Source organism: Pelobates fuscus, chromosome 4 (genome assembly GCF_036172605.1).
Source record: "Pelobates fuscus isolate aPelFus1 chromosome 4, aPelFus1.pri, whole genome shotgun sequence".
In the NCBI taxonomy this organism is placed as follows: Eukaryota; Metazoa; Chordata; class Amphibia; order Anura; family Pelobatidae; genus Pelobates; species Pelobates fuscus.
In genome coordinates this window covers 344,089,199-344,100,446 of record NC_086320.1, presented here as the reverse complement: position 1 = coordinate 344,100,446, position 11,248 = coordinate 344,089,199, and the positions used below count along the sequence as shown (strand labels likewise).

Sequence of the window (11,248 nt, the reverse complement as noted above, 5' to 3'; positions counted from 1 at the left end):
ACACAGTCCTTATAGTAGCAACAGTACATGTTGAAATTAAAGTAGATCCTGATGTGAATAGTGGATATAGCCCTTTTAGACTTCAACAATTAATCGATTCAATAAATGAGGAATGAGTTATCAGCTACAATTAAACTTTCAATATGGTAACAAGAACTAGTTAAATCCCAGAGGGTAGACTTTAGACAGTAATTAATCCTATTAACTGAAGAACTTGTCTGTATTCCTGTGGATGATGAGAATGGAAGTCCTTGCCAGTATGTTAATGAGGATTTAGGCTGCCTGCAGCATATTGAGGATTGAAGGTATTTGTGGACAATTCTGTTCCGAGTCTGGGAGTGGAGAAGTCAGTGTAGTCAGGATCTCATAAGCAAGATTCGGTGATGATTGTTCAATAGAAGGAGCTCCGTCGGTAATTGGCAACACGTAAGTTACAATGTATCAAAGTGGCAAATTGATTGAGTCATGCGTATGCGGCTGTGGCATACTTTTGACAGGGAAGCACGTGACGTCAGACGCATGGGCAGAGTTGGATCGGAGAATCCTGGAAGTCATACGGGTAAATGCCGATCTGAGTGAGTGTAATATGGGGGAATCTTGACACACTGCTATCATTGAACTGGGCGATTGTTGCAGATATATTACTGTATGTGGTTATTCTTACAAGATGTGCAACGGCAGGAGCATTGCAGATCGTTGTGTCCCACGTATTAGGAGATGCTGGCAGCCCGTATGTAATCAGAGTGATCTCAGATCTAATACGCAAAGGGAATCCCGATTCATACCTCTTGCGGTTTAATAGCTTATGCTCCGCTCTGATACTTTGTGCCTTTGTGGGAGTCATCGGAGGGGGATTTTTCCTTGCAACCGCGCTCTACATAGAGAAAGATCAGAAGAAGACGGAAAGTTTCTCCCAAGGTGAAGATGATGAGGTTTGAGAAGAGGTCTGGACATCCTTTACAAAATGTAACAAACACATTTCTTCTCATACACACGAATTGCCCTCTTCAGATTTTGTTAAACCACGGACTATGATGGCAACTTTCAATATTAGTTAAACTGTTGGTTGGCCAAAGAAGTTTCAAATTTGTTCAACGAACAACTTGGAGCAAATTTAAAGCCTTGAATTCGAAGCTGAAGTTTGGGGTAAACTTAATTATTTATTTGTTCCTAATAATAATATGGCCTCTATCACCTAATAGGAGTTATCTTAAGATGGCCATTGCTGGAATTTCGCCTAATTGGTTATTCTAAGAAACCGAAGGACTGGATTTTTAGATTCACCAAATGAAACGATGTGATTGGACATTTGCTAAACCGAATGCTGGTTGGACATTTGCCAAAACCCAATGAAAGTGGACTTCTCAAAGAAACTTTAGGAGGGTATTTAAGGGGGTTTGTTTCTTTAATTCTTTGTTATGCACCTTGATAAAGACTAAGGTCAAAATACATTGTTCGTGTGCTTGTGTGGATGAAAAAAAATTGAGTTCCAAGAGGGACAGAAGAATTGGTTCTTTAAAGGGTTCTTTGAATTCAATTTCCAATTTTAACCGCATTTAGCAACACTATTAGTCGAGTCACGGTCACTCCCCTTACCCGTGCTATTATTATGGCTGGGTCTCCCATCGGATAATGTTACCGACGTGTAGTTCATCTAGCACTACAGTCCCCATAAAGCATTGCGGGCAGAAATTATGACGTGTCACGTGTTTCGGCAGATAATGCCGAAAAAACTCTTATTAATGCTCTTTTTTAAACAACAACCTGGCATCTACTTCTTTCTTTCCATACTCCAAAGAACCCCAGGTGGGTATCATACCACCTATGCTGTTGTCATAGAGGTGTCAGCCTGCTCTATACTTTCTGAGTATATTTTATTATATTTTATAGACTATCAACATTTTGAGAGCACTATTGCTGTTTTTATTTGTCTTCCTCACGGGCTCCTGATACTACCATCTTAAAGAACACTCATCATATATCCCATAGGCGAGGATTGTACCGTTGTATGCTTACCACATCAGAGCTGGTATAAGCTCTACTAAATGTGAGTGTTATTACTATAGTTTATCATTTTTTATCCACTGTGGAACATACTGCACCATTATTGTTTCCATTTTTATCATCTCTTTCCTGGGTCCCTGAAACTATTATACACAAGAGGACACTCACCACATATCCCATAAGCGGGGATTATGCCGCTGTATGCCATACATACCAGAGCTGACTTAAGCTCTACTGAATGTGAGTAGGAATTTTACCCTTCTTCTTATATTGGCACTTCTAAGAACGTACTGCACTATTATTTCTTCTCACCTCTTATCGCCTACTCCTATATATTTGAAAAGTGCAAGAACCGCAACTCCCCGGCTTCGGAGACCTCCACTGGATTTCAGCCCCACATTTCTGGACTTTGTACCCACAGGGACTTATCCAAGCTAGGACTTTGTTTACTTTCCTATACTGTGGCACAGCCCCATCCTTTGTTGTTTGCTATTTCACACACACACACACACACACACACACACACACACACACACACACACACACACATATATTTATATATATATATAAAAGCACACACACACATATACACACATGCACATATACATATATATATAATTTTTTTAAAATATGTGGTTAATACCACTGGGACAAATTTCATTTGCAGTCATATATGTGTTGATATTGTGTGAATGCAGTAGGTGCAGTGTCAGTGTACATTCATGTATTTGTGGGTGCAGTGTCAGTGTGAATGCATGCGTGTGAGAGGTAAGCAGAATATCCTATCATGTGGGTTTTTTCAAACTATTATCTACTGTGTTCAGCTATGTGAATCATATTTCACATCTCACGTGAAATTCTTTTTGACTAAAACCCATACAAATTAAATTAACATCTCTACAGCTACCGTACTTCACACAAGCAATCATTAGCCATGTTACACAAGTGTGAAACGAAGGAATATTGCATCTTAGCAAGAGCATCATGCTATACTATCCGTATGTGTTTATTGCAGGGTTTTGGACACAATGGCATATAATATATTTGGATTTATTACCAAGCCTGATTGCTGTCATACTGTATCACAAATCTGAATTTATCACGCAATCTGTCAGGCAGCATGCTATCTTACACATCTGTATTTATGGCAAAGTCTGCTTGTCTCCACGCAATATCATACATTTAGATTTATTGCCCAGGTTTACTGTTTCCATGCTATATTACACAATCACACAATCTGTGTAGGAGCATGCAGTAAGTAGAGAAATAAGGTACTAAGTATGAAAAGTGGCATGCTCACTTTTTAACCTGGTTTATAGCTCTGTTCCTATTTCCCCTGGGTCACAGAGGCCTTGGCCTCAGGGCGGCAGCCGGGACAAGGCAGCATTGCCTTTAGGCCAGACACAGCATAGCATTTAGGCCAGTGGTCAGCAGACGCTGGCAACTTAAAAAGTTCCCACACAGTCTTGGCTCTCAGTGAATGAGTCAGAACATTTCCAGCAGGTTGGCACAGCAATGCTCTAATTTATTCAGTAAGCTCCACCCAACAGGGTTATTTACTGCTGGAGCTGCAGATCACACGTTCTACCACTGGACCACCATGGATCCAGTCACAGCACGCTCTGGTCCACCAGGGATATGGATCATACCACTTCTTTGCAAAAAGCTAAGTAGGAGGGGAGTAAATTTGTTTTGTTTTTTTTTGCTTTTAATTGTTTTGATAATAAATACAATATTTGGGGAGGCTAAAGTCAAAATGCTGTCTCTGCAACCATATCAGATTCACCACAAATCACACTCAGCCAATCCCTAACACCCGCAACATACAGCCATCCACGCAACACACACTCTGTGATGCATTCATACACAGTGCACATGTGAGTTTTTATTAAATCAATACATACAAACACACACACACATTTTGGCAGCGTGGAGAACAAGTTCTGACCCATCTTTTATGTAGAGGAATATTATTTTATGAACTGATCAATGCATTTGTTTTGCAAGTTCCTTCTGTTTTGATTCTAATATCAGATGATTAACAAATATAATGATTTCCACTTGATGGACGTGCCTAATATTACAGCATCTAAGACAGAGAACCTGAAAACATGGTAACATCAACTATGACGTCTTTTTTCCAGATATAAATAAATGTCCTCTTGTGGAATAGGTATGCAGTTTTTATTCTTTTTTTGTTATGAAATCGAAATGATTCATGTTACATTTCTTTCTGAATTTTGACCCATATCACAACTCCAGCCGCCATGAAAGAGATCAAGTTTGAAGTTTTGCCACTCTTCACTTCAAAAGATTTAAAAACAATCATCTACTTTGAGCAGTGTAATGGTAGGCCACCAAGTTCAAGAGCAACAATTGTTTCAAGATTTGTCATTCTCAAGTGGGTCCCTAAATTAATAAGAATGCCAGGCTGTGTGCTATTAATCTCAATCTTACCCTCTGCTATCATACGCTTTCTCTCCTACAGAGAAGATGTGCTATTTATCATCCAATAAGGTGTCAGCCAACAGTCTCATTGTGATGCTCTATATTATCCTATACTTTTTCATTTCTTCTCGTTTCCTATATTTCAGCTACAGAGCAATAAGAAATTCTAATCAAAAGCACTCATATCAAATAACAAACAAAATAATAAGATAAATACACCATTTTTTTTTCATATTTTAGCCATATTGAAGTCAACATGTATATGATTTTAAAATATTTAAAATGACGATTGCAAAAAAAAAACAAAAAAACAGTGCCCATATTTTTAATATGCATTTTTCTAAATGGATATAGTGTGTACCTAAATTAGCCCACTTTTGCATTTGTATTTTGTATGCATTTTTTATTCTTTATTTAATATCAGAGTGATCATTTTGTAAATATAATCGGATACACATTTTTAGTTAAAAGGGCAGACATTCCCAAGATATGGTAACAACAAATCAAAAGAACCATAAGAAATAAAATAAAATAGAGAGAGAGGGAGAGAGAGAGGGAGTAGAGGATTCTCCACGAAGTAAGGGAGAACAATAAACGTAACCTAACTGAAGGTCTGACACTTCGTGAAATATCCCAGATGTGAAATTAGTTAATTCACAAGTTTACTGTTATTTAGTTTCAGTATGACATCAAATATGGGTGGAGGGTATCTCTTAAACATATGGAGGCTAAAGTCCTTCAGGCATCTAGGGTAATTATATTAACCATATTTTGCTGATTTGAAGTAAAGCAATCTATCAGATGTCAGAGCAGGAATGCCTAATGGTCCAAGTCATTTGGTCTTAAACAAGTCTCTCTGGGAATTCTATTTTCACTCAAAAATGCAGAATTTTATGACAATTCCACCACATGTGGATTCTTCAGTGCCCACAGAGATGCCAGCACTGATCTGAAGGAGTCTTTACCATTCAAGTGATCATCAAAGGAGAAGTGTACCTTTGCATCATAATTTTGTAAATTTCCCACATCTTTATCCAGACTACAGCTTTTATAGATTGTCCCAAATTTATTTCCCATTGGGTGATGTAAAACAATGGCAATCTCATCATTAGAATCTGAACAAAAGAGAACCTATAATGTAGAGATAAGACCTGTTTAAGAAGGTCTCACACTCAACTTTTCAAAGAGAGTTACTTTGGCATTTGCTGCCCTACTTTCAAGATACTGGAAACACTCCCAAGCAGAAAGAGCAGCATTCTCTTCCAGGCAATCACAAGTAATGGTATCAACACCAATCTTGAGGTCTAGGTATGTCTGTAGTCATGTCTCCTCCAGATTATTGAAATGTTTGTCTAGCATGCCTCAATAAAGTCCTGTTACGTAAAATAAGGGAGTTCTCTATGGCACTTGGATTTTAGTAAAGAACTTTGCTGTTAAAGCAACAGAGAGAAATAAATGGGGGGCAGTTCTGGGAAGATCAGATTCCCGATAAGATCAGATAAGATGAGATTCCCGAAGTACCCATTTTTTTCTCCAAGGGGACATAACATGCTATAATCTGAGTATTGTAAAATATGAGTATCTGAAGGCCTGGACCTGGTATAGATAACTCTCTTGAGATATAATGGAATTTATTTTTTCATACAAATTAGTGAAAACCAGCCCTTTCCAGTAACTGTAATAGGTACGAATATATATGTATATTTATATACAAGCATACCCCGCTTTGCGGACACTCACTTTACGTACACTCGCGAATACGGACATACCTGCGAGTGTACGTTAAAGTGACTCACGACTACGGGCAGCCGCCCTATCAAAATGAAGAACATTTCCTGCGCTGCGCAGCTGCTGTGACAAACAGGCGGAGCTGAAACACGGAGTTCCCGCCAGTCCCACACCCTGGAGTTGCCACCGTGGTCAGAGTTGCCTGCCAGAGTTGCTGTCCATCTAAAATCCTGCATAAAGGTAAGTACTGAGCAAATTTGTTCGTTTTGTCTTTTATGTTTTTATGCTCCTATAAGTTACAGCTACCCTGACACCCCTCTCCAGCACCTGACCCCCCCCACTACAGCCCATGATCCCCCACTACAGCCCCTGACACCGCTCTCCAGACCCTGACCCCCCCACTACAGCCCATGATCCTCCCACTACAGCCCCTGTACCCCCCACTGCAGCCCCTGAACCCCCCACTACAGCCCCTGTCCCCCCACTACAGCCCCAGCCCGATCCCCCCACTACAGCCCCTGACACCCCTCTCCAGCCCCTGACCCACCCAATACAGCCCCTGTACCCCCCACTGCAGCCCCTGACCTCCCAACTACAGCCCCTGCCCCCACTACAGCCCCAGCTCCTGATCCCCCCACTACAGCCCCTGACACCCCTCTCCAGCCCCTGACCCCCCACTACAGCCTATAATCCCCCCACGACAGCCCCTGTCCCCCAACTACAGCCCCAGCCTCTGATCCCCCCACAACAGCCCCTGCCCCTCCCCACTGCAGCACCTGACCCTCCCCCCACTACAGCCCCTGACACCCCCACTACAGCCCCTGACCACCCCCACTACAGACCATGGCCCCCCCACTAGAGCCCCTGACCACCCCCACTACAGCCCCTGACCACCCCCACTACAGCCCATGGCCCCCCACTACAGCCCCTGACCCCCCCGCCCTACAGTCCCTGACCACCCCCACTAGAGCCCTTGACCGAACCACTACATCCCGTGACCCCTCATTACAGCCCCTGGCCCTAAATGTAAACCTAATAATTTAGGGAATAATTTTGAAACACAGCTGCCTGGAGTTGTCGCCAGTGAAGAGGCAAAGTTCCTGTCCGGAGTGGCTGCCAGCCAGCCCAGAGTTGCCGTCTGTCCGCCGGCCCAGAGTTGCTGTCCGTCCACCCAAAAACCTGCCTAAATGTAAGTGGATTACTCTACCTGTATATATTACTGTATTTGGTGAAACCTAACCCCTGACCTCCCCCCACTACAGCCCTTGACCCAACCACTACATCCCCTGACCCCTCATTACCAGCCCCTTGCCCTGAATGTAAACCTAATGATTTAGGGAATAATTTTGAAACATAGCTGTCTGGAGTTGTCGCCAGTGAAGAGGCAAAGTTCCCGCCCGGAGTTGCCAGCCAGCCAGCCCGCCCAGAGTTGCCATCTGTCCGCCGGCCCAGAGTTGCTGTCCGTTCACCCAAAAACCTGCCTAAACGTAAGTGGATTCCTCTACCTGTATATTTTACTGTATTTGGTGAAACCTATTTTCCCTTCACTCCCTGACCCCCTCCCCCCCCCGCCACCCCCCACCTCCCTACTACGGCCCCTGGCCCTGAATGTAAACCTAATGATTTAGGGATAATTTTGAAATACAGTTACAGTACCTGTACATATTTTAGGAACTTCTATTTGTTCTTTTAATTGTTACAGGTACCTATCGTGTACTCTACAGTACTTTAATAATGGCAGATACAAATAAAAACTGTCAATCTATTACCTTGGATATGAAGGCTAAAATTATTAAATTGTATGATGAAGGTGTAATTCAAGCTGAAATAGGCTGAATGCAAGGCTTCAGTCGGTCTACAGTTAACACCCTCATGAAAAACAGAGAAAAAATTATGGCAGAAATTAAGAGTGTTACACCCGTTAACACAACAACAATTCGAAAAAGGGATAGCATTGTTGCAGACATGGAGAGACTCTTAATACTTTGGATAGAAAATCAGACTACATGCCATGTTCCTCTCAACCAGGCAATTATACAAAGTAAGGCCTTAAGTCTATTCAATGACCTGAAGACTAAGAAAGGTGAGGCAGCAAAGGATACAGAATTTTCTGCAAGCCGTGGATGGTTTGATAGGTTCAAGAAGAGGTCTAACCTCCATAACATTAAAGTACAAGGAGAGGTAGCTGCTGCAGATACTGAGGCTGCAGAAAATTACCCAAGCGATCTTGCCAAAATTATTCAAGATGGAGGCTACTCCATGGATCAGATTTTCAATGTGGATGAGAATGAGCTATTCTGGAAGAAGATGCCTTCAAGAACCTTCAACGCAAGATAGGAAAAATCAATGCCAGGCTACAAGTCAGCTAAAGATAGAATAACACTTCTGTTGGGTGGCAATGCGTCTGGTACCTTAAAGCTAAAGCTAATTTACCGATGGGAAAATCCAAGAGCTTTGAAGAACTAAGTTAAAACTAGACTTCCAGTGCATTGGAGAGCTAAAAAAAAAGCATGGGTAACTGCAGCCCTTTTTGAAGATTGGTTTGACACCTGCTTTGTTCGAGAGGTAAAAGCCTATTGCAAGGACAACAGTATCCCTTTCCACATTTTGCTGCTTGTTGATAATGCCCCTGGACACCCTTGAACGCTAGATGAGCTGAACCCTAACATTCGAGTGCAATTCCTACCACCAAATACCACCTCACTACTGCAGCCCATGGATCAATGTGTCATAGCCGCCTTCAAGTTGAACAACTTAAAAAGAACATTCAGTAAGTGTATTGCAGCAATAGACAAAGAAGAAGGAGCAGGTAAAGAAGTCCTATCCAAATTCTGGAAAAGCTACAACATCTTGGATTGCATTAAAACTGTAAGAGATGCTTGGAATGACATAAAGGAAACCACAATGAAAAGGGCCTGGAAAAAATATGCCCACAGTTAGTTGATGATTCCCAAAGCTTTGAAGATCATGTAGCTAATGTTACTGAAAATATTGTAGAGATGGCAAGGCAGTTAGAGCTGGAAGTGGAGCCAGAAGATGTTGCTGAACTGCTTGTGTCCCACACTGAGCCCCTCAGCAATGAAGATCTTCTAGAACTTGAAGTGGAGAGAGAAGATGTGCAGGATGGGGTTGAGAACATTGAACAGCCTGAAGGCTTAACTACAAAAATTCTCTTTGAAGCTTCCCGTCATTTTGATAGCGCCATGGATCTTTTTGAAAAGCATGATAGGGATTTTGAACGAAGTTCCAAAGTCAATGCTAATATTACAGAGGCTTAAGCGTGTTACAAAGAAATCTACAGGGAAAAGAAGAGAGCTACACTTCAAACCACCATAGACACTTACTTTTATAAAGGTCCATCAGCACACAGATCATCAACATTGACTGACAGTCATTTTGATCCCAGATCACCATCAACTGACAGTCCATTCCCAGCTCTGACATCACCAACACGTCCTGCTCTTACTGTTATTGCTAGTTGTAGTACACTTGATTCGCCAGCAAGAAAGCGTCTCGCCTCTGAAGACTTGACTTGTGAAATAGAAGATACCTGTATGCCTGACAGTCCATTTCTAGCTCTGACATCACCATCAAGTCCTGCTCCTACTCTGATTGCTACTTGTAGTACACCCAATTTGCCAGCAAGAAAGCGTCTCGCCTCTGAAGACTTAATTTGGGAAACAGAAGATAGCTGTACCTGAATGTCTTCATCCTTCCTACAATAAATTCTCTCAGCTGCCCTGGCCTTGCGACAACAATCAAATAAGGTAAGCTTACAATTTTTCTTTTAATATTGTGTTTATTTTAGTTATAAATGCATTGCAGTACTGGGTACTGTACAGTATTTATATCAGTTATGCCTAATTCCCCAGCAGGAAAGTGTTTCGCCTTTGAAGACTTGACTTGTGAAACAGAAGATACCTGTATGTCTTCATCCTTCCTACTACAATCAATTCTCTCAGCTACTCTGGCCTCGCGACAACGATCAAAAAGGGTTACAATTTTTCTTTTAATATTGTGTTTATTTTAGTTATAAATGCATTATTTATATCAGTTATGCCAGTAAATGACTATTGCAATGCAGTATATGCATTGGGAAGTGAAAAAGGGTATTGCTTCACTTTAAGTACATTTTCGTTTTACATACATGCTCTGGTCCCATTGTGTACTTAAAAGTGGGGTATGCCTGTATATTTATTATTTGTATTGTACTGTGTTCTCAACCTATCCATAAAATAGGCTGGTTATTCAATATCTCCAATCCTACTTTAAAAGGATGCAATGAGGTACTATAATTGCATTTGGAAAGGTTACACAGATTAGCCAGGAGCTAAGTGACTAAGTGATATTTAAGCTACTGCGTGAGTACTTGAATGTGGTGAGTTGAATGAATGCATGCTGTGTTCATAGCTAAATGGTTCCAGGCGTCACTTTATATAACTGAAATAGGAACCCATGACACCAAGACATAATTTAGTGAATTCAAAATGGCGTTGTGGTCTCTGTGATTTCCTATGGAAAAGTTGCACCAATTTGTAAATGTCATTTTTTTTTTTAAACAAAAAACTACAGGCTTTAGTGATTCTAGATGAAAATTGTAAAGTGATATGATTGTTTGTTCTTTTATATTTACTCCTGCAATTTTTGTACTTGAGAAAATGTCTCAAATTGAAACTTTTAGGACTTAAAATGTAATATTGTATGTATTATATTGCTTCACCAATATAAATATATATATATATTTTTAATTATGGTTGATAGGAACGCGATGCATATGCCTACAGCAATCCAGAATTGTGGTTTTATAATTTCAAAATGCTACCACTTTTTTAATTGTACATTGGAACATTTAGATTGAAAGGAAATAGAGTAGAACTTTCCATTGCATTACAAAAGGCCATTTTATATGTCAGAATTTACATAGTAGTTCACAGCTGAAATCCTTTTAATTGGTCATGGATCCATAGATCTCGGAGTATGCAACTCTGTCCTTCAAGATCACACAACTTAATTTTCATATTTCCAGACTGCATGCGCAGTTGAAAGAAAGGGACCAGTTTAATATTCT

At 40.8% G+C, this 11,248-nt stretch overlaps 1 pseudogene; it reads left to right on the top strand.

Annotated features, from left to right (window-relative positions):
* Window positions 1-465: 465 nt before the first annotated feature.
* On the top strand, window positions 466-9,881 carry LOC134609469 (tigger transposable element-derived protein 1-like; annotated as a pseudogene).
* Window positions 9,882-11,248: the final 1,367 nt, after the last annotated feature.